The 22,568-nt window shown below is 50.9% G+C and overlaps 8 non-coding genes and 2 pseudogenes across 8 annotated transcripts; all 10 read right to left on the bottom strand.

Annotated features, from left to right (window-relative positions):
* Positions 1–1,055: 1,055 nt before the first annotated feature.
* LOC141215447 (U2 spliceosomal RNA) lies at positions 1,056–1,246 on the bottom strand. The gene has a single exon (XR_012284514.1). It is a non-coding gene; the product is annotated as a U2 spliceosomal RNA (small nuclear RNA).
* Positions 1,247–2,366: 1,120 nt separating this feature from the next.
* On the bottom strand, positions 2,367–2,557 carry LOC141215446 (U2 spliceosomal RNA). Its single transcript, XR_012284513.1, has one exon. It is a non-coding gene; the product is annotated as a U2 spliceosomal RNA (small nuclear RNA).
* Positions 2,558–3,679: 1,122 nt separating this feature from the next.
* On the bottom strand, positions 3,680–3,870 carry LOC141215445 (U2 spliceosomal RNA). Its single transcript, XR_012284512.1, has one exon. It is a non-coding gene; the product is annotated as a U2 spliceosomal RNA (small nuclear RNA).
* A 1,121-nt stretch (positions 3,871–4,991) lies between these two features.
* On the bottom strand, positions 4,992–5,185 carry LOC141216744 (U2 spliceosomal RNA). The gene has a single exon (XR_012285762.1). It is a non-coding gene; the product is annotated as a U2 spliceosomal RNA (small nuclear RNA).
* A 5,564-nt stretch (positions 5,186–10,749) lies between these two features.
* LOC141216893 (U2 spliceosomal RNA) lies at positions 10,750–10,827 on the bottom strand (annotated as a pseudogene).
* A 1,120-nt stretch (positions 10,828–11,947) lies between these two features.
* Positions 11,948–12,138, bottom strand: LOC141215444 (U2 spliceosomal RNA). The gene has a single exon (XR_012284511.1). It is a non-coding gene; the product is annotated as a U2 spliceosomal RNA (small nuclear RNA).
* A 1,122-nt stretch (positions 12,139–13,260) lies between these two features.
* On the bottom strand, positions 13,261–13,454 carry LOC141216739 (U2 spliceosomal RNA). The gene has a single exon (XR_012285758.1). It is a non-coding gene; the product is annotated as a U2 spliceosomal RNA (small nuclear RNA).
* A 5,564-nt stretch (positions 13,455–19,018) lies between these two features.
* Positions 19,019–19,096, bottom strand: LOC141216892 (U2 spliceosomal RNA; annotated as a pseudogene).
* A 1,121-nt stretch (positions 19,097–20,217) lies between these two features.
* LOC141215443 (U2 spliceosomal RNA) lies at positions 20,218–20,408 on the bottom strand. Its single transcript, XR_012284510.1, has one exon. It is a non-coding gene; the product is annotated as a U2 spliceosomal RNA (small nuclear RNA).
* Positions 20,409–21,534: 1,126 nt separating this feature from the next.
* On the bottom strand, positions 21,535–21,728 carry LOC141216738 (U2 spliceosomal RNA). The gene has a single exon (XR_012285757.1). It is a non-coding gene; the product is annotated as a U2 spliceosomal RNA (small nuclear RNA).
* Positions 21,729–22,568: the final 840 nt, after the last annotated feature.

The following is a 22,568-nucleotide window of genomic DNA, read 5'->3' as shown; positions in this document are numbered from 1 at the left end:
CACCTGGACTCCCGTTAAGAAGACATGCTGTCAACCTCTAGATCCCTCACATGCCTGCACTTTTCGGCTTGCTGCTGCTGCAATCCACGCGTTTTAGATCTGCATAACTCCACCTCTTTTAGCACAGTACCCTCAACCCCCGGCTGTTCCCACCCGCCTCAACACCGTTGGAAGGGAGGAGAACCAATTAAGGCGGGGGGGGTGGTGGAACGAGCAGCTGTCTACCCTTAGCAGGAGGGTTGCTGATTAATTACCTCTCCTGCTGCTGCTGCTGCTGGCTGTCCAGCAGCAGACTGAAGGTGGCTGCTGCTGTGCGCAGGTATATAAAGGCTCAGAGCCTATTATGACACGCGCAGCCAGCGTTCCATTGCCACATTCCGTCTACTGCAGGCGGGATACCTGGATGGCTGAATGTCACTGAGAAGCTCACAGAGACCGCCATAAGCAACAGTTTAAAAGAATGCCACAGACTAATCAACCAAACTTTTTGGGTTGGTTTCTCTTTTATAGTCTGCAGGCATTAAATGAAAGAAGTCAGTGTTCCAGCAGAGGGAGACAACGTTTCAGAAAAGGCATTGTAGCAAACCAAAAAAGAAATTTTAAGCGCAGCAGAGTAACCAGCTCACATACCTGTTAGCTCAGGTGAGTTTAAAAGGCTGCTGTTGATAACAAGGGCATTTGCTAAATAGATGGTGTGTGTGCAACAATATACTGAAAGGTCAATTATATTGTGCAGCTTATCTCACCACCTGTAGTTATTTAGGTGAAAGCTCCAAAATGCTTGCCTAATATGTCTGTTTATCCAAAAGGAAGTATAGAGGGAGAGCTAGATAGATAGCATTGCATTACATTACATTACATGGCAATGCAATGCACAGTTGCTGAAGTTGAACCAAAATGAGCTTGTCATCTGGCTTCTGCAACTTTTAACATGAAAAATCCAATGAGGAGAAGAAAAGCAAAGCCAAAGAGTCCATCCCAAAATCCGACAAACAAGCAAAATGAACAAAAAGCATTGAATTCAATTCTTTCTGATTTTAGAAACTGCATTAAAGAAGGGGTGCACCGGTCCTGGAGATACTGCAATACCAGGTCAATGCGTGGAGTGGACAGAGCAAGCTCTTTTTCCATCTCCCTGTTCTAAAAATCCATTTAATATATGGTCCCCAGATAGGGGACGTATCAGATATTAAACTGATAAGAACAGATACTACACTTGATCTTAGCCAAAAGGCCGAGAAGCGATAACCAGAATTGGTTTCCGACTACGGTGCCACCCAAGGATTCTGAAAAGTCCATTTGTGGAGATGGCCACCTGGACTTCCGTTAAGAAGACATGCTGTCAACCTCTAGATCCCTCACATGCCTGCACTTTTCGGCTTGCTGCTGCTGCAATCCACGCGTTTTAGATCTGCATAACTCCACCTCTTTTAGCACAGTACCCTCAACCCCCGGCTGTTCCCACCCGCCTCAACACCGTTGGAAGGGAGGAGAACCAATTAAGGCGGGGGGGGGGTGGAACGAGCAGCTGTCTACCCTTAGCAGGAGGGTTGCTGATTAATTACCTCTCCTGCTGCTGCTGCTGCTGGCTGTCCAGCAGCAGACTGAACGTGGCTGCTGCTGTGCGCAGGTATATAAAGGCTCAGAGCCTATTATGACACGCGCAGCCAGCGTTCCATTGCCACATTCCGTCTACTGCAGGCGGGATACCTGGATGGCTGAATGTCACTGAGAAGCTCACAGAGACCGCCATAAGCAACAGTTTAAAAGAATGCCACAGACTAATCAACCAAACTTTTTGGGTTGGTTTCTCTTTTATAGTCTGCAGGCATTAAATGAAAGAAGTCAGTGTTCCAGCAGAGGGAGACAACGTTTCAGAAAAGGCATTGTAGCAAACCAAAAAAGAAATTTTAAGCGCAGCAGAGTAACCAGCTCACATACCTGTTAGCTCAGGTGAGTTTAAAAGGCTGCTGTTGATAACAAGGGCATTTGCTAAATAGATGGCGTGTGTGCAACAATATACTGAAAGGTCAATTATATTGTGCAGCTTATCTCACCACCTGTAGTTATTTAGGTGAAAGCTCCAAAATGCTTGCCTAATATGTCTGTTTATCCAAAAGGAAGTATAGAGGGAGAGCTAGATAGATAGCATTGCATTACATTACATTACATGGCAATGCAATGCACAGTTGCTGAAGTTGAACCAAAATGAGCTTGTCATCTGGCTTCTGCAACTTTTAACATGAAAAATCCAATGAGGAGAAGAAAAGCAAAGCCAAAGAGTCCATCCCAAAATCCGACAAACAAGCAAAATGAACAAAAAGCATTGAATTCAATTCTTTCTGATTTTAGAAACTGCATTAAAGAAGGGGTGCACCGGTCCTGGAGATACTGCAATACCAGGTCAATGCGTGGAGTGGACAGAGCAAGCTCTTTTTCCATCTCCCTGTTCTAAAAATCCATTTAATATATGGTCCCCAGATAGGGGACGTATCAGATATTAAACTGATAAGAACAGATACTACACTTGATCTTAGCCAAAAGGCCGAGAAGCGATAACCAGAATTGGTTTCCGACTACGGTGCCACCCAAGGATTCTGAAAAGTCCATTTGTGGAGATGGCCACCTGGACTCCCGTTAAGAAGACATGCTGTCAACCTCTAGATCCCTCACATGCCTGCACTTTTCGGCTTGCTGCTGCTGCAATCCACGCGTTTTAGATCTGCATAACTCCACCTATTTTAGCACAGTACCCTCAACCCCCGGCTGTTCCCACCCGCCTCAACACCGTTGGAAGGGAGGAGAACCAATTAAGGCTGGGGGGGGGGGTGGAACGAGCAGCTGTCTACCCTTAGCAGGAGGGTTGCTGATTAATTACCTCTCCTGCTGCTGCTGCTGCTGGCTGTCCAGCAGCAGACTGAAGGTGGCTGCTGCTGTGCGCAGGTATATAAAGGCTCAGAGCCTATTATGACACGCGCAGCCAGCGTTCCATTGCCACATTCCGTCTACTGCAGGCGGGATACCTGGATGGCTGAATGTCACTGAGAAGCTCACAGAGACCGCCATAAGCAACAGTTTAAAAGAATGCCACAGACTAATCAACCAAACTTTTTGGGTTGGTTTCTCTTTTATAGTCTGCAGGCATTAAATGAAAGAAGTCAGTGTTCCAGCAGAGGGAGACAACGTTTCAGAAAAGGCATTGTAGCAAACCAAAAAAGAAATTTTAAGCGCAGCAGAGTAACCAGCTCACATACCTGTTAGCTCAGGTGAGTTTAAAAGGCTGCTGTTGATAACAAGGGCATTTGCTAAATAGATGGTGTGTGTGCAACAATATACTGAAAGGTCAATTATATTGTGCAGCTTATCTCACCACCTGTAGTTATTTAGGTGAAAGCTCCAAAATGCTTGCCTAATATGTCTGTTTATCCAAAAGGAAGTATAGAGGGAGAGCTAGATAGATAGCATTGCATTACATTACATTACATGGCAATGCAATGCACAGTTGCTGAAGTTGAACCAAAATGAGCTTGTCATCTGGCTTCTGCAACTTTTAACATGAAAAATCCAATGAGGAGAAGAAAAGCAAAGCCAAAGAGTCCATCCCAAAATCCGACAAACAAGCAAAATGAACAAAAAGCATTGAATTCAATTCTTTCTGATTTTAGAAACTGCATTAAAGAAGGGGTGCACCGGTCCTGGAGATACTGCAATACCAGGTCAATGCGTGGAGTGGACAGAGCAAGCTCTTTTTCCATCTCCCTGTTCTAAAAATCCATTTAATATATGGTCCCCAGATAGGGGACGTATCAGATATTAAACTGATAAGAACAGATACTACACTTGATCTTAGCCAAAAGGCCGAGAAGCGATAACCAGAATTGGTTTCCGACTACGGTGCCACCCAAGGATTCTGAAAAGTCCATTTGTGGAGATGGCCACCTGGACTCCCGTTAAGAAGACATGCTGTCAACCTCTAGATCCCTCACATGCCTGCACTTTTCGGCTTGCTGCTGCTGCAATCCACGCGTTTTAGATCTGCATAACTCCACCTCTTTTAGCACAGTACCCTCAACCCCCGGCTGTTCCCACCCGCCTCAACACCGTTGGAAGGGAGGAGAACCAATTAAGGCGGGGGGGGGGGTGGAACGAGCAGCTGTCTACCCTTAGCAGGAGGGTTGCTGATTAATTACCTCTCCTGCTGCTGCTGCTGCTGGCTGTCCAGCAGCAGACTGAAGGTGGCTGCTGCTGTGCGCAGGTATATAAAGGCTCAGAGCCTATTATGACACGCGCAGCCAGCGTTCCATTGCCACATTCCGTCTACTGCAGGCGGGATACCTGGATGGCTGAATGTCACTGAGAAGCTCACAGAGACCGCCATAAGCAACAGTTTAAAAGAATGCCACAGACTAATCAACCAAACTTTTTGGGTTGGTTTCTCTTTTATAGTCTGCAGGCATTAAATGAAAGAAGTCAGTGTTCCAGCAGAGGGAGACAACGTTTCAGAAAAGGCATTGTAGCAAACCAAAAAAGAAATTTTAAGCGCAGCAGAGTAACCAGCTCACATACCTGTTAGCTCAGGTGAGTTTAAAAGGCTGCTGTTGATAACAAGGGCATTTGCTAAATAGATGGTGTGTGTGCAACAATATACTGAAAGGTCAATTATATTGTGCAGCTTATCTCACCACCTGTAGTTATTTAGGTGAAAGCTCCAAAATGCTTGCCTAATATGTCTGTTTATCCAAAAGGAAGTATAGAGGGAGAGCTAGATAGATAGCATTGCATTACATTACATTACATGGCAATGCAATGCACAGTTGCTGAAGTTGAACCAAAATGAGCTTGTCATCTGGCTTCTGCAACTTTTAACATGAAAAATCCAATGAGGAGAAGAAAAGCAAAGCCAAAGAGTCCATCCCAAAATCCGACAAACAAGCAAAATGAACAAAAAGCATTGAATTCAATTCTTTCTGATTTTAGAAACTGCATTAAAGAAGGGGTGCACCGGTCCTGGAGATACTGCAATACCAGGTCAATGCATGGAGTGGACAGAGCAAGCTCTTTTTCCATCTCCCTGTTCTAAAAATCCATTTAATATATGGTCCCCAGATAGGGGACGTATCAGATATTAAACTGATAAGAACAGATTTTTTTGATTGAATATATCTTTTATTAGCACAAAAAATAAGTTAACAGACAGTGTACAGTGCCGCAGCCCAGTACACACAGAATTCTACATCACATTTACATAGCATGAGGATACGACGCACTAACTAGACACATCACACCCCTATGCTACACAAAACACTCAATATGAAAGAAAAAGCATGTCAATCAATACAGTACGACGATCCGTGATAAGGGATGGGGATTGGGAAAAAGGGGATGGGGAGGGGAAAATCACAGGCCCGAAGCTTTATTAAAAGACAAGACACATAAGGGGAGAGGGGGAGGAGGGGTTTAGTCCTCATCCTCGTCCTCCGGACCGTCCACGATGGAATAGTCTCTGAGCAGGCTGTGGATCAGCCTGCGGCAGTCCTGGATGGACATCCTCTCCCTCCTCAAGATGAGCCGGTTCCTGGCGACCCAAACGGCATCCTTGAAGCAGTTCATAAGGCGCCAAGCCTCCTGGATGGCTCCGACGGTATGAACCCCAGGGAAGAGTCCGTAAAGCACAGAATGGTGCGATAGGCTCGCCCTGGGGACAGAGTTCCTCAGGTCGTCCTCAAGGGCAGTCAACAGGCGCTGTGCAAATCCGCAGTCCCAAAAAGTGTGCAAAGATGTTTCCTCCACGAAGGGGCACCTTGGGCAGTACCGGGTCTTGCACAGGTTCCGGGCATGCATGAATGACCGGACGGGCAGTCCGCCCTGAATCGCCATCCACGACAAGTCCTTGTGCCCGTTGGTCAGCCTGTCAGACGACACATTTGTCCACACAGTCTCCAGCGTGTCCTGGTGAAGTCCTGTGATGTTCTCCACGTCATCCTTGGCTCTGATGAGCTTGTGGATAGTTTTGGGCTTCCACAAGTCGGGCTTGAGTCCCTCCAGTTGATGCACCCCCACAAATCGAACGACGTCTCCGTAGAACCATGGCGTCGTCCAGTTGTAGGGGAAGGAGCTGTCCCACTTGTCCCAGCCGAGTCGCCTCCAAAGAGGAAGCAGGAAGAAGCGAGACATGGACCTGCCCGCGGAGCCATTCTTGACTTGCAAAGTCCGGCGGACACAATCACACACAAAAGAGGATCGCAGGAGGGTGGGGATATCTGGAACGCCCTTCCCACCCTTGCGAGGCTCCTTGTACATGACGGCCCGCCTGACTCTGTCCATCTTGGATCCCCAGACAAAGTGAAACACTGTCCTGGTAATGGCCCTGCACACAGTGACGTGTGGGGGCCAGGCCTGCGCCGTGTACTGCAAGACGGGCAGGACCTCATTACGCAGGACGAGTGCCTTACCCTCACAAGTGAGGTGTCTGAGGCTCCAGAGTCCGATCCGTTGCTTCACCTTGGCCAAGCGTTCTTGCCAGGACTTGAGGGCCGCTCCTTCCTTCCCGAACCAGACTCCCAGCACCTTGAGGAAATCCGGTTGAATGTTGAAGGGGAAGGGGGCGGAGGAGGCCGGCTGCCAATCCCCGAAGAGCATGGCTTCCGACTTCCTGCAGTTGACTTTGGCCCCTGAAGCCCGGCCGAACCTCTCACACGTCTGGACGAGGGCGTCAACTGAACCACGATCAGCGCAGAAGACGGTGACGTCGTCCATGTAGAGCGAGCACTTGACCTCGTGTCGTCCCGGACCCGGTGCGGTGATCCCTCTGATCTCTCCATTCTGCCGGATAGCCTCTGCGAAGAGTTCTATAACACAAACAAAAAGAAGAGGTGATAGAGGGCAGCCTTGTCTGACCCCAGAGAGGACAGGGAAGGGGTCAGTCTTCCAGCCTTTCACCAACACCGAGCTGTGGATATCAAAATACATCAAACGGACATACGAACAAAACATGTTACCCAAACCTAACCGGTGCAGAGCTCGGCCCATGAACTCGTGGGAAACCCGGTCGAAGGCCTTCTCCTGATCCAAGGAGACCAGGGCCGCGTGTGCGCGGCGGACCTTGATGTACTCGACCGTGTCCCGCACGAGAGCGAGGCTGTCTGCGATGCGACGTCCAGGGATGCCGCAGGTCTGGTCCGGGTGGATGATCCGTCCGATGACCGTCTTAAGTCGTGTCGCCATCGTCTTGGCCAGGATCTTGTAGTCCACGTTGAGCAGAGTGATGGGACGCCAATTCCTCAGGTCGCAACTCTCTCCCTTCCGCTTGTACAGGATCGTGACCATTCCTTCCCTCAAAGATGGAGGCATTCTACCCTCCACCACCATCTCCTCGTACAGGTCCAACAGGTCCGGACAGATGAGGTCTCCCAGCGCTACATAGAGCTCCGCTGGAAGACCATCACTGCCCGGGGTCCTGCCGGTCCTAAAGGATTTAGCGGCAGAGAGCAATTCGCCCACCATCAGAGGTTTGTCCAAGGCTGCCGTGCCTGCAGGATCAAGATGGTTAGTGATACCTGACAGGAAGTTATCAGCAGCGTCGGGGTCGGTAGTCTTGTGGGAGTAGAGTTCGCTGTAGAAGTCGCTGACGACCCTCATCACGTCCTCCTTCCCACGTCGCATGTTTCCGCTCTCGTCTCGCAGCTCGTTCAGGGGCGTGTGACCGGCATGAAGTTTCCTGAAAAAGAATGAGTTACATTTCTCACCCTTCTCCAGATTCTCCACTTTGGAACGGAAGACGATTCGCTTGGACTCCTCCTCAAAGTGCCTTTTCAGGCTCTTCTTGGTCTCCTCCAGCTCCTCCCTCACGTCCCAGCCACAGTGAAGAAGGTCCTGCAGCGACCGCAGCTCGCGCTGCAGCCCTCTGAAGTCCCTCCTCTTCTCACACGCCTGTTGTCGACCCTTGGCCTGAAAGAAACAGCGAAACTCAAGTTTAACATATTCCCACCAATCAGAGACTGTTTGGAAGCTACCCTTGTAGGACTGCCACATTGCGTAGGCTGCTCTCAGCTCCTCCACGACTTCATCCTGAGCCAGCAGAGCACAATTCAGCTTCCAGGAGCCGGGGCCGGACGGAAAACCGTCGCCGAGGACACCTTGTAAGTGAATGGCTCTGTGGTCGGAGAAGAAGCAGGGGACCATCGAGTGCCTACTCTGCCTGACTGCCCGAGAGGTGAACACAAAGTCAATCCTGGAGCGGAGTGAGCCATCCGGTCGGCTCCACGAATAGTTCGTGGAGCCTCTCCCCATGGAGCCCACCACGTCCTGAAGAGAGGCCTCGGTTACCATCTCGATGAGCAGCTTGGACGTGATGTCCAACTTGGCAGATGTGCCAGAACTACGACCATCCTCCTCGATGGGGCAGTTGAAATCCCCGGCCATCACTAAGGTCCTGGTGGTGGCAAGCTGAAGCCGCAGGGTCTGGAAAAGCTCCAAACGCTCATTCTTCAGTGGGGACGCATACACGTTGATGAACCTGACAGGTTCTCCCGCCCAGTTGCCATCTACAACAAGAGCCCTGCCGCAGATGAGCTCCTGGACGGACTCAAGCGTGAATGCGCCCCCCCTGATCAGAATTGCGACCCCTGCAGACTTGCAGTCACCCCCACCGGACCAGTAGGATGGACCGTGGGACCACTCCCTGGCCAGATGTTTGAAGGACCTAGAGGAGGGAAGGGAACATTCCTGCAACATATAAACATCACACAACTGGGAAGTAAGGAAGGCATAAATAGTCTGACGTCTGAACTTGTCCTTGATGCTCCTGACATTAATGGAAAATAAGTTAATATTAGCCATCATGTAGGGAAAAAAGAAAAAGTTAGCGCAGGCAATACACCTTAGTTACCACTCCGGTCGGGTGGTCCCTCGTCGGTGTTGACTGCTGGTGACGGGATCACCAGCAGGCCCTCTTCCTCCATCTGGTCAAGCAGCGCGGCCTCGATCTCGGCGACCACCAGTTCCTCCTCTTCTGGCTCGGCCACCAGGGTCTCAACCATGTGCTCCATCTCTTCTGGCTCAGGGAGGGTATCCTCCTTTTCGCCTACGAAATCCAGAATCTTCTTTTTGGAGGATTCAGTAGCAGGGCTGTCCTCCACCTTCCTCTTTCCCCGGGTTGGAACTGGGGAGACAAGAAGGGGAAAATCCTCCTCGGAATAGATAGCGGCAGGTGGAGGAAAGGTTAATTCCACCACTACCATGGTCTGGGGAGGGAGAGTGGCTGCCGGGGCAGGGGAAAGGACACCTGCTGAGGAGTAGGGGAAGGAGGAAGAGGAAGTGGAATCCTCAGCAGGGGTGGCCGGGGTGGGGGGGGATTGGACGGGGGTGGCAGGGGGAGGGATCGAGAGAGGGGTGACAGAACTCTTACCCTCCTTTGACTTTTTCTTCTGCTTCGGAGCTGCTGGGACCGTCGCTGGGGCTTTGGCCACCGACTCCTTGACCGCTTTGGCCTTGGTCGTCTCGGCCTTGGCCGCTGGGGCCTTGGTCGTCGCGTCCTTGACCTTCACAGGCCTGGTCGTCGGGGCCTTGTCCTCCGGAGCTGGGGTCGTCGCAACCACCGATGCCCAGGATCTCTCACGCTTGGGGCAATCCTTGTACAGATGAGCCGCCAGCCCACACAGGTTGCAGGACGTCTTCTTCGGGCAGTCCTTCGAGCTGTGTCCCGTCACTCGACAAATCCTGCAGGCATCCTCCTTGCAGTCCTTCATCTCGTGGCCGTTCTTGCCGCATCTCCTGCAGTTCCGCGGCATGTCCGGGTAATAGATGAGGCCGTAGGAGTTGCCCAGGGAGAATGTCGGGGGCAGGTGCCGAAGTCCGTCTGAGTACGCCAGGTCCCTGTGAAGTCTAACAGTCACCGACCACTTACCTGTCCAGAAGCCGAGTCCATTCAGGATGTGAGAGGGTTCCTTCACAACCAAACAGAAGCGTCTCAGGAAGGTACAGATGTCTTGGCCTGGGGTGTGCGGGTTGCGCATGGAGACCGTGATCCTCCTTTCGTCCCTCTGGATAGGGCAGCTACCTGTAAAGGCAGAGAAAGAATTATCCGATCCTTTTGCGCTTACCATTTCCCAGAACCTCCTGCAGGTGTTCACAGTGGCGAAGGTGACGAAGAAGATCCCCGTCAAGAAGGTCTGGATGCTGAGGGTGTCCGACCTGGAGAAGCCTCGATCCAGCAGCATCTTCTGGCAGAACACGTCCGAGGACATGTCCGGCACCCTCCCATCCACTTCCTTCAGCTTCAGGGCCACCGTCTGCCGCATCCATGGCTCCAGGGCTGGAGCTTCGTGGCGGGGCTTCTGGGGTCCCTTCTGCTGGCCAGTCGTGGAGGCAGAGTCCTTGGGGTCAGAATCGGCTCCTGGCTGGGCCCTCCTGGCTGTCCCCTGCTCCAGGCTCTTCTTTTCGGCCTTCCTCGCAGCGCTTGCCATGGCTTTCCTCCTGCAGTTACTTCTTGGAGCTGGATCTGGAGCTCTTCCCGAAATGGGTGGAGCTATGCAGATTCTTCTCCCGTCGTGTTCTGGACAAATTCCCCGAAAGGTCTTTGTCTCGATGATTTTCTTACTCAAAGATTCCACAGGACAGCACGATTCTTCTCCGAGTCTTCGTCTTCTTCTGGATTCTTTAGAGCTTCTTCCTCCCACCGATATCCGCCTTCCTTCTCCGATGTCAGCTGCGCTCCGAAGCTCTTCTCCTTCCGAGTTCGATCGCTCTCGTCAAGTGTAGATCGTAGCTCTTGTGTTCTTAAAAGAACAGATACTACACTTGATCTTAGCCAAAAGGCCGAGAAGCGATAACCAGAATTGGTTTCCGACTACGGTGCCACCCAAGGATTCTGAAAAGTCCATTTGTGGAGATGGCCACCTGGACTCCCGTTAAGAAGACATGCTGTCAACCTCTAGATCCCTCACATGCCTGCACTTTTCGGCTTGCTGCTGCTGCAATCCACGCGTTTTAGATCTGCATAACTCCACCTCTTTTAGCACAGTACCCTCAACCCCCGGCTGTTCCCACCCGCCTCAACACCGTTGGAAGGGAGGAGAACCAATTAAGGCGGGGGGGGGGTGGAACGAGCAGCTGTCTACCCTTAGCAGGAGGGTTGCTGATTAATTACCTCTCCTGCTGCTGCTGCTGCTGGCTGTCCAGCAGCAGACTGAAGGTGGCTGCTGCTGTGCGCAGGTATATAAAGGCTCAGAGCCTATTATGACACGCGCAGCCAGCGTTCCATTGCCACATTCCGTCTACTGCAGGCGGGATACCTGGATGGCTGAATGTCACTGAGAAGCTCACAGAGACCGCCATAAGCAACAGTTTAAAAGAATGCCACAGACTAATCAACCAAACTTTTTGGGTTGGTTTCTCTTTTATAGTCTGCAGGCATTAAATGAAAGAAGTCAGTGTTCCAGCAGAGGGAGACAACGTTTCAGAAAAGGCATTGTAGCAAACCAAAAAAGAAATTTTAAGCGCAGCAGAGTAACCAGCTCACATACCTGTTAGCTCAGGTGAGTTTAAAAGGCTGCTGTTGATAACAAGGGCATTTGCTAAATAGATGGTGTGTGTGCAACAATATACTGAAAGGTCAATTATATTGTGCAGCTTATCTCACCACCTGTAGTTATTTAGGTGAAAGCTCCAAAACGCTTGCCTAATATGTCTGTTTATCCGAAAGGAAGTATAGAGGGAGAGCTAGATAGATAGCATTGCATTACATTACATTACATGGCAATGCAATGCACAGTTGCTGAAGTTGAACCAAAATGAGCTTGTCATCTGGCTTCTGCAACTTTTAACATGAAAAATCCAATGAGGAGAAGAAAAGCAAAGCCAAAGAGTCCATCCCAAAATCCGACAAACAAGCAAAATGAACAAAAAGCATTGAATTCAATTCTTTCTGATTTTAGAAACTGCATTAAAGAAGGGGTGCACCGGTCCTGGAGATACTGCAATACCAGGTCAATGCGTGGAGTGGACAGAGCAAGCTCTTTTTCCATCTCCCTGTTCTAAAAATCCATTTAATATATGGTCCCCAGATAGGGGACGTATCAGATATTAAACTGATAAGAACAGATACTACACTTGATCTTAGCCAAAAGGCCGAGAAGCGATAACCAGAATTGGTTTCCGACTACGGTGCCACCCAAGGATTCTGAAAAGTCCATTTGTGGAGATGGCCACCTGGACTCCCGTTAAGAAGACATGCTGTCAACCTCTAGATCCCTCACATGCCTGCACTTTTCGGCTTGCTGCTGCTGCAATCCACGCGTTTTAGATCTGCATAACTCCACCTCTTTTAGCACAGTACCCTCAACCCCCGGCTGTTCCCACCCGCCTCAACACCGTTGGAAGGGAGGAGAACCAATTAAGGCGGGGGGGTGGGGTGGAACGAGCAGCTGTCTACCCTTAGCAGGAGGGTTGCTGATTAATTACCTCTCCTGCTGCTGCTGCTGCTGGCTGTCCAGCAGCAGACTGAAGGTGGCTGCTGCTGTGCGCAGGTATATAAAGGCTCAGAGCCTATTATGACACGCGCAGCCAGCGTTCCATTGCCACATTCCGTCTACTGCAGGCGGGATACCTGGATGGCTGAATGTCACTGAGAAGCTCACAGAGACCGCCATAAGCAACAGTTTAAAAGAATGCCACAGACTAATCAACCAAACTTTTTGGGTTGGTTTCTCTTTTATAGTCTGCAGGCATTAAATGAAAGAAGTCAGTGTTCCAGCAGAGGGAGACAACGTTTCAGAAAAGGCATTGTAGCAAACCAAAAAAGAAATTTTAAGCGCAGCAGAGTAACCAGCTCACATACCTGTTAGCTCAGGTGAGTTTAAAAGGCTGCTGTTGATAACAAGGGCATTTGCTAAATAGATGGTGTGTGTGCAACAATATACTGAAAGGTCAATTATATTGTGCAGCTTATCTCACCACCTGTAGTTATTTAGGTGAAAGCTCCAAAATGCTTGCCTAATATGTCTGTTTATCCAAAAGGAAGTATAGAGGGAGAGCTAGATAGATAGCATTGCATTACATTACATTACATGGCAATGCAATGCACAGTTGCTGAAGTTGAACCAAAATGAGCTTGTCATCTGGCTTCTGCAACTTTTAACATGAAAAATCCAATGAGGAGAAGAAAAGCAAAGCCAAAGAGTCCATCCCAAAATCCGACAAACAAGCAAAATGAACAAAAAGCATTGAATTCAATTCTTTCTGATTTTAGAAACTGCATTAAAGAAGGGGTGCACCGGTCCTGGAGATACTGCAATACCAGGTCAATGCGTGGAGTGGACAGAGCAAGCTCTTTTTCCATCTCCCTGTTCTAAAAATCCATTTAATATATGGTCCCCAGATAGGGGACGTATCAGATATTAAACTGATAAGAACAGATTTTTTTGATTGAATATATCTTTTATTAGCACAAAAAATAAGTTAACAGACAGTGTACAGTGCCGCAGCCCAGTACACACAGAATTCTACATCACATTTACATAGCATGAGGATACGACGCACTAACTAGACACATCACACCCCTATGCTACACAAAACACTCAATATGAAAGAAAAAGCATGTCAATCAATACAGTACGACGAACCGTGATAAGGGATGGGGATTGGGAAAAAGGGGATGGGGAGGGGAAAATCACAGGCCCGAAGCTTTATTAAAAGACAAGACACATAAGGGGAGAGGGGGAGGAGGGGTTTAGTCCTCATCCTCGTCCTCCGGACCGTCCACGATGGAATAGTCTCTGAGCAGGCTGTGGATCAGCCTGCGGCAGTCCTGGATGGACATCCTCTCCCTCCTCAAGATGAGCCGGTTCCTGGCGACCCAAACGGCATCCTTGAAGCAGTTCATAAGGCGCCAAGCCTCCTGGATGGCTCCGACGGTATGAACCCCAGGGAAGAGTCCGTAAAGCACAGAATGGTGCGATAGGCTCGCCCTGGGGACAGAGTTCCTCAGGTCGTCCTCAAGGGCAGTCAACAGGCGCTGTGCAAATCCGCAGTCCCAAAAAGTGTGCAAAGATGTTTCCTCCACGAAGGGGCACCTTGGGCAGTACCGGGTCTTGCACAGGTTCCGGGCATGCATGAATGACCGGACGGGCAGTCCGCCCTGAATCGCCATCCACGACAAGTCCTTGTGCCCGTTGGTCAGCCTGTCAGACGACACATTTGTCCACACAGTCTCCAGCGTGTCCTGGTGAAGTCCTGTGATGTTCTCCACGTCATCCTTGGCTCTGATGAGCTTGTGGATAGTTTTGGGCTTCCACAAGTCGGGCTTGAGTCCCTCCAGTTGATGTTCCCCCACAAATCGAACGACGTCTCCATAGAACCATGGCGTCGTCCAGTTGTAGGGGAAGGAGCTGTCCCACTTGTCCCAGCCGAGTCGCCTCCAAAGAGGAAGCAGGAAGAAGCGAAACATGGACCTGCCCGCGGAGCCATTCTTGACTTGCAAAGTCCGGCGGACACAATCACACACAAAAGAGGATCGCAGGAGGGTGGGGATATCTGGAACGCCCTTCCCACCCTTGCGAGGCTCCTTGTACATGACGGCCCGCCTGACTCTGTCCATCTTGGATCCCCAGACAAAGTGAAACACTGTCCTGGTAATGGCCCTGCACACAGTGACGTGTGGGGGCCAGGCCTGCGCCGTGTACTGCAAGACGGGCAGGACCTCATTACGCAGGACGAGTGCCTTACCCTCACAAGTGAGGTGTCTGAGGCTCCAGAGTCCGATCCGTTGCTTCACCTTGGCCAAGCGTTCTTGCCAGGACTTGAGGGCCGCTCCTTCCTTCCCGAACCAGACTCCCAGCACCTTGAGGAAATCCGGTTGAATGTTGAAGGGGAAGGGGGCGGAGGAGGCCGGCTGCCAATCCCCGAAGAGCATGGCTTCCGACTTCCTGCAGTTGACTTTGGCCCCTGAAGCCCGGCCGAACCTCTCACACGTCTGGACGAGGGCGTCGACTGAACCACGATCAGCGCAGAAGACGGTGACGTCGTCCATGTAGAGCGAGCACTTGACCTCGTGTCGTCCCGGACCCGGTGCGGTGATCCCTCTGATCTCTCCATTCTGCCGGATAGCCTCTGCGAAGAGTTCTATAACACAAACAAAAAGAAGAGGTGATAGAGGGCAGCCTTGTCTGACCCCAGAGAGGACAGGGAAGGGGTCAGTCTTCCAGCCTTTCACCAACACCGAGCTGTGGATATCAAAATACATCAAACGGACATACGAACAAAACATGTTACCCAAACCTAACCGGTGCAGAGCTCGGCCCATGAACTCGTGGGAAACCCGGTCGAAGGCCTTCTCCTGATCCAAGGAGACCAGGGCCGCGTGTGCGCGGCGGACCTTGATGTACTCGACCGTGTCCCGCACGAGAGCGAGGCTGTCTGCGATGCGACGTCCAGGGATGCCGCAGGTCTGGTCCGGGTGGATGATCCGTCCGATGACCGTCTTAAGTCGTGTCGCCATCGTCTTGGCCAGGATCTTGTAGTCCACGTTGAGCAGAGTGATGGGACGCCAATTCCTCAGGTCGCAACTCTCTCCCTTCCGCTTGTACAGGATCGTGACCATTCCTTCCCTCAAAGATGGAGGCATTCTACCCTCCACCACCATCTCCTCGTACAGGTCCAACAGGTCCGGACAGATGAGGTCTCCCAGCGCTACATAGAGCTCCGCTGGAAGACCATCACTGCCCGGGGTCCTGCCGGTCCTAAAGGATTTAGCGGCAGAGAGCAATTCGCCCACCATCAGAGGTTTGTCCAAGGCTGCCGTGCCTGCAGGATCAAGATGGTTAGTGATACCTGACAGGAAGTTATCAGCAGCGTCGGGGTCGGTAGTCTTGTGGGAGTAGAGTTCGCTGTAGAAGTCGCTGACGACCCTCATCACGTCCTCCTTCCCACGTCGCATGTTTCCGCTCTCGTCTCGCAGCTCGTTCAGGGGCGTGTGACCGGCATGAAGTTTCCTGAAAAAGAATGAGTTACATTTCTCACCCTTCTCCAGATTCTCCACTTTGGAACGGAAGACGATTCGCTTGGACTCCTCCTCAAAGTGCCTTTTCAGGCTCTTCTTGGTCTCCTCCAGCTCCTCCCTCACGTCCCAGCCACAGTGAAGAAAGTCCTGCAGCGACCGCAGCTCGCGCTGCAGCCCTCTGAAGTCCCTCCTCTTCTCACACGCCTGTTGTCGACCCTTGGCCTGAAAGAAACAGCGAAACTCAAGTTTAACATATTCCCACCAATCAGAGACTGTTTGGAAGCTACCCTTGTAGGACTGCCACATTGCGTAGGCTGCTCTCAGCTCCTCCACGACTTCATCCTGAGCCAGCAGAGCACAATTCAGCTTCCAGGAGCCGGGACCGGACGGAAAACCGTCGCCGAGGACACCTTGTAAGTGAATGGCTCTGTGGTCGGAGAAGAAGCAGGGGACCATCGAGTGCCTACTCTGCCTGACTGCCCGAGAGGTGAACACAAAGTCAATCCTGGAGCGGAGTGAGCCATCCGGTCGGCTCCACGAATAGTTCGTGGAGCCTCTCCCCATGGAGCCCACCACGTCCTGAAGAGAGGCCTCGGTTACCATCTCGATGAGCAGCTTGGACGTGATGTCCAACTTGGCAGATGTGCCAGAACTACGACCATCCTCCTCGATGGGGCAGTTGAAATCCCCGGCCATCACTAAGGTCCTGGTGGTGGCAAGCTGAAGCCGCAGGGTCTGGAAAAGCTCCAAACGCTCATTCTTCAGTGGGGACGCATACACGTTGATGAACCTGACAGGTTCTCCCGCCCAGTTGCCATCTACAACAAGAGCCCTGCCGCAGATGAGCTCCTGGACGGACTCAAGCGTGAATGCGCCCCCCCTGATCAGAATTGCGACCCCTGCAGACTTGCAGTCACCCCCACCGGACCAGTAGGATGGACCGTGGGACCACTCCCTGGCCAGATGTTTGAAGGACCTAGAGGAGGGAAGGGAACATTCCTGCAACATATAAACATCACACAACTGGGAAGTAAGGAAGGCATAAATAGTCTGACGTCTGAACTTGTCCTTGATGCTCCTGACATTAATGGAAAATAAGTTAATATTAGCCATCATGTAGGGAAAAAAGAAAAAGTTAGCGCAGGCAATACACCTTAGTTACCACTCCGGTCGGGTGGTCCCTCGTCGGTGTTGACTGCTGGTGACGGGATCACCAGCAGGCCCTCTTCCTCCATCTGGTCAAGCAGCGCGGCCTCGATCTCGGCGACCACCAGTTCCTCCTCTTCTGGCTCGGCCACCAGGGTCTCAACCATGTGCTCCATCTCTTCTGGCTCAGGGAGGGTATCCTCCTTTTCGCCTACGAAATCCAGAATCTTCTTTTTGGAGGATTCAGTAGCAGGGCTGTCCTCCACCTTCCTCTTTCCCCGGGTTGGAACTGGGGAGACAAGAAGGGGAAAATCCTCCTCGGAATAGATAGCGGCAGGTGGAGGAAAGGTTAATTCCACCACTACCATGGTCTGAGGAGGGAGAGTGGCTGCCGGGGCAGGGGAAAGGACACCTGCTGAGGAGTAGGGGAAGGAGGAAGAGGAAGTGGAATCCTCAGCAGGGGTGGCCGGGGTGGGGGGGGATTGGACGGGGGTGGCAGGGGGAGGGATCGAGAGAGGGGTGACAGAACTCTTACCCTCCTTTGACTTTTTCTTCTGCTTCGGAGCTGCTGGGACCGTCGCTGGGGCTTTGGCCACCGACTCCTTGACCGCTTTGGCCTTGGTCGTCTCGGCCTTGGCCGCTGGGGCCTTGGTCGTCGCGTCCTTGACCTTCACAGGCCTGGTTGTCGGGGCGTTGTCCTCCGGAGCTGGGGTCGTCGCAACCACCGATGCCCAGGATCTCTCACGCTTGGGGCAATCCTTGTACAGATGAGCCGCCAGCCCACACAGGTTGCAGGACGTCTTCTTCGGGCAGTCCTTCGAGCTGTGTCCCGTCACTCGACAAATCCTGCAGGCATCCTCCTTGCAGTCCTTCATCTCGTGGCCGTTCTTGCCGCATCTCCTGCAGTTCCGCGGCATGTCCGGGTAATAGATGAGGCCGTAGGAGTTGCCCAGGGAGAATGTCGGGGGCAGGTGCCGAAGTCCGTCTGAGTACGCCAGGTCCCTGTGAAGTCTAACAGTCACCGACCACTTACCTGTCCAGAAGCCGAGTCCATTCAGGATGTGAGAGGGTTCCTTCACAACCAAACAGAAGCGTCTCAGGAAGGTACAGATGTCTTGGCCTGGGGTGTGCGGGTTGCGCATGGAGACCGTGATCCTCCTTTCGTCCCTCTGGATAGGGCAGCTACCTGTAAAGGCAGAGAAAGAATTATCCGATCCTTTTGCGCTTACCATTTCCCAGAACCTCCTGCAGGTGTTCACAGTGGCGAAGGTGACGAAGAAGATCCCCGTCAAGAAGGTCTGGATGCTGAGGGTGTCCGACCTGGAGAAGCCTCGATCTAGCAGCATCTTCTGGCAGAACACGTCCGAGGACATGTCCGGCACCCTCCCATCCACTTCCTTCAGCTTCAGGGCCACCGTCTGCCGCATCCATGGCTCCAGGGCTGGAGCTTCGTGGCGGGGCTTCTGGGGTCCCTTCTGCTGGCCAGTCGTGGAGGCAGAGTCCTTGGGGTCAGAATCGGCTCCTGGCTGGGCCCTCCTGGCTGTCCCCTGCTCCAGGCTCTTCTTTTCGGCCTTCCTCGCAGCGCTTGCCATGGCTTTCCTCCTGCAGTTACTTCTTGGAGCTGGATCTGGAGCTCTTCCCGAAATGGGTGGAGCTATGCAGATTCTTCTCCCGTCGTGTTCTGGACAAATTCCCCGAAAGGTCTTTGTCTCGATGATTTTCTTACTCAAAGATTCCACAGGACAGCCCGATTCTTCTCCGAGTCTTCGTCTTCTTCTGGATTCTTTAGAGCTTCTTCCTCCCACCGATATCCGCCTTCCTTCTCCGATGTCAGCTGCGCTCCGAAGCTCTTCTCCTTCCGAGTTCGATCGCTCTCGTCAAGTGTAGATCGTAGCTCTTGTGTTCTTAAAAGAACAGATACTACACTTGATCTTAGCCAAAAGGCCGAGAAGCGATAACCAGAATTGGTTTCCGACTACGGTGCCACCCAAGGATTCTGAAAAGTCCATTTGTGGAGATGGCCACCTGGACTCCCGTTAAGAAGACATGCTGTCAACCTCTAGATCCCTCACATGCCTGCACTTTTCGGCTTGCTGCTGCTGCAATCCACGCGTTTTAGATCTGCATAACTCCACCTCTTTTAGCACAGTACCCTCAACCCCCGGCTGTTCCCACCCGCCTCAACACCGTTGGAAGGGAGGAGAACCAATTAAGGCGGGGGGGGGGGTGGAACGAGCAGCTGTCTACCCTTAGCAGGAGGGTTGCTGATTAATTACCTCTCCTGCTGCTGCTGCTGCTGGCTGTCCAGCAGCAGACTGAAGGTGGCTGCTGCTGTGCGCAGGTATATAAAGGCTCAGAGCCTATTATGACACGCGCAGCCAGCGTTCCATTGCCACATTCCGTCTACTGCAGGCGGGATACCTGGATGGCTGAATGTCACTGAGAAGCTCACAGAGACCGCCATAAGCAACAGTTTAAAAGAATGCCACAGACTAATCAACCAAACTTTTTGGGTTGGTTTCTCTTTTATAGTCTGCAGGCATTAAATGAAAGAAGTCAGTGTTCCAGCAGAGGGAGACAACGTTTCAGAAAAGGCATTGTAGCAAACCAAAAAAGAAATTTTAAGCGCAGCAGAGTAACCAGCTCACATACCTGTTAGCTCAGGTGAGTTTAAAAGGCTGCTGTTGATAACAAGGGCATTTGCTAAATAGATGGTGTGTGTGCAACAATATACTGAAAGGTCAATTATATTGTGCAGCTTATCTCACCACCTGTAGTTATTTAGGTGAAAGCTCCAAAACGCTTGCCTAATATGTCTGTTTATCCGAAAGGAAGTATAGAGGGAGAGCTAGATAGATAGCATTGCATTACATTACATTACATGGCAATGCAATGCACAGTTGCTGAAGTTGAACCAAAATGAGCTTGTCATCTGGCTTCTGCAACTTTTAACATGAAAAATCCAATGAGGAGAAGAAAAGCAAAGCCAAAGAGTCCATCCCAAAATCCGACAAACAAGCAAAATGAACAAAAAGCATTGAATTCAATTCTTTCTGATTTTAGAAACTGCATTAAAGAAGGGGTGCACCGGTCCTGGAGATACTGCAATACCAGGTCAATGCGTGGAGTGGACAGAGCAAGCTCTTTTTCCATCTCCCTGTTCTAAAAATCCATTTAATATATGGTCCCCAGATAGGGGACGTATCAGATATTAAACTGATAAGAACAGATACTACACTTGATCTTAGCCAAAAGGCCGAGAAGCGATAACCAGAATTGGTTTCCGACTACGGTGCCACCCAAGGATTCTGAAAAGTCCATTTGTGGAGATGGCCACCTGGACTCCCGTTAAGAAGACATGCTGTCAACCTCTAGATCCCTCACATGCCTGCACTTTTCGGCTTGCTGCTGCTGCAATCCACGCGTTTTAGATCTGCATAACTCCACCTCTTTTAGCACAGTACCCTCAACCCCCGGCTGTTCCCACCCGCCTCAACACCGTTGGAAGGGAGGAGAACCAATTAAGGCGGGGGGGGGGGGGGGGTGGAACGAGCAGCTGTCTACCCTTAGCAGGAGGGTTGCTGATTAATTACCTCTCCTGCTGCTGCTGCTGCTGGCTGTCCAGCAGCAGACTGAAGGTGGCTGCTGCTGTGCGCAGGTATATAAAGGCTCAGAGCCTATTATGACACGCGCAGCCAGCGTTCCATTGCCACATTCCGTCTACTGCAGGCGGGATACCTGGATGGCTGAATGTCACTGAGAAGCTCACAGAGACCGCCATAAGCAACAGTTTAAAAGAATGCCACAGACTAATCAACCAAACTTTTTGGGTTGGTTTCTCTTTTATAGTCTGCAGGCATTAAATGAAAGAAGTCAGTGTTCCAGCAGAGGGAGACAACGTTTCAGAAAAGGCATTGTAGCAAACCAAAAAAGAAATTTTAAGCGCAGCAGAGTAACCAGCTCACATACCTGTTAGCTCAGGTGAGTTTAAAAGGCTGCTGTTGATAACAAGGGCATTTGCTAAATAGATGGTGTGTGTGCAACAATATACTGAAAGGTCAATTATATTGTGCAGCTTATCTCACCACCTGTAGTTATTTAGGTGAAAGCTCCAAAATGCTTGCCTAATATGTCTGTTTATCCAAAAGGAAGTATAGAGGGAGAGCTAGATAGATAGCATTGCATTACATTACATTACATGGCAATGCAATGCACAGTTGCTGAAGTTGAACCAAAATGAGCTTGTCATCTGGCTTCTGCAACTTTTAACATGAAAAATCCAATGAGGAGAAGAAAAGCAAAGCCAAAGAGTCCATCCCAAAATCCGACAAACAAGCAAAATGAACAAAAAGCATTGAATTCAATTCTTTCTGATTTTAGAAACTGCATTAAAGAAGGGGTGCACCGGTCCTGGAGATACTGCAATACCAGGTCAATGCGTGGAGTGGACAGAGCAAGCTCTTTTTCCATCTCCCTGTTCTAAAAATCCATTTAATATATGGTCCCCAGATAGGGGACGTATCAGATATTAAACTGATAAGAACAGATTTTTTTGATTGAATATATCTTTTATTAGCACAAAAAATAAGTTAACAGACAGTGTACAGTGCCGCAGCCCAGTACACACATAATTCTACATCACATTTACATAGCATGAGGATACGACGCACTAACTAGACACATCACACCCCTATGCTACACAAAACACTCAATATGAAAGAAAAAGCATGTCAATCAATACAGTACGACGAACCGTGATAAGGGATGGGGATTGGGAAAAAGGGGATGGGGAGGGGAAAATCACAGGCCCGAAGCTTTATTAAAAGACAAGACACATAAGGGGAGAGGGGGAGGAGGGGTTTAGTCCTCATCCTCGTCCTCCGGACCGTCCACGATGGAATAGTCTCTGAGCAGGCTGTGGATCAGCCTGCGGCAGTCCTGGATGGACATCCTCTCCCTCCTCAAGATGAGCCGGTTCCTGGCGACCCAAACGGCATCCTTGAAGCAGTTCATAAGGCGCCAAGCCTCCTGGATGGCTCCGACGGTATGAACCCCAGGGAAGTGTCCGTAAAGCACAGAATGGTGCGATAGGCTCGCCCTGGGGACAGAGTTCCTCAGGTCGTCCTCAAGGGCAGTCAACAGGCGCTGTGCAAATCCGCAGTCCCAAAAAGTGTGCAAAGATGTTTCCTCCACGAAGGGGCACCTTGGGCAGTACCGGGTCTTGCACAGGTTCCGGGCATGCATGAATGACCGGACGGGCAGTCCGCCCTGAATCGCCATCCACGACAAGTCCTTGTGCCCGTTGGTCAGCCTGTCAGACGACACATTTGTCCACACAGTCTCCAGCGTGTCCTGGTGAAGTCCTGTGATGTTCTCCACGTCATCCTTGGCTCTGATGAGCTTGTGGATAGTTTTGGGCTTCCACAAG

Source organism: Phyllobates terribilis, unplaced genomic scaffold (assembly GCF_046119375.1).
Source record: "Phyllobates terribilis strain yellow unplaced genomic scaffold, ASM4611937v1 Scaffold_236__1_contigs__length_3049075, whole genome shotgun sequence".
NCBI classification, from domain to species: domain Eukaryota; kingdom Metazoa; phylum Chordata; class Amphibia; order Anura; family Dendrobatidae; genus Phyllobates; species Phyllobates terribilis.
The sequence above is the reverse complement of the archived record's forward strand: the minus strand, read 5'-3'. Positions and strand labels throughout refer to the sequence as shown.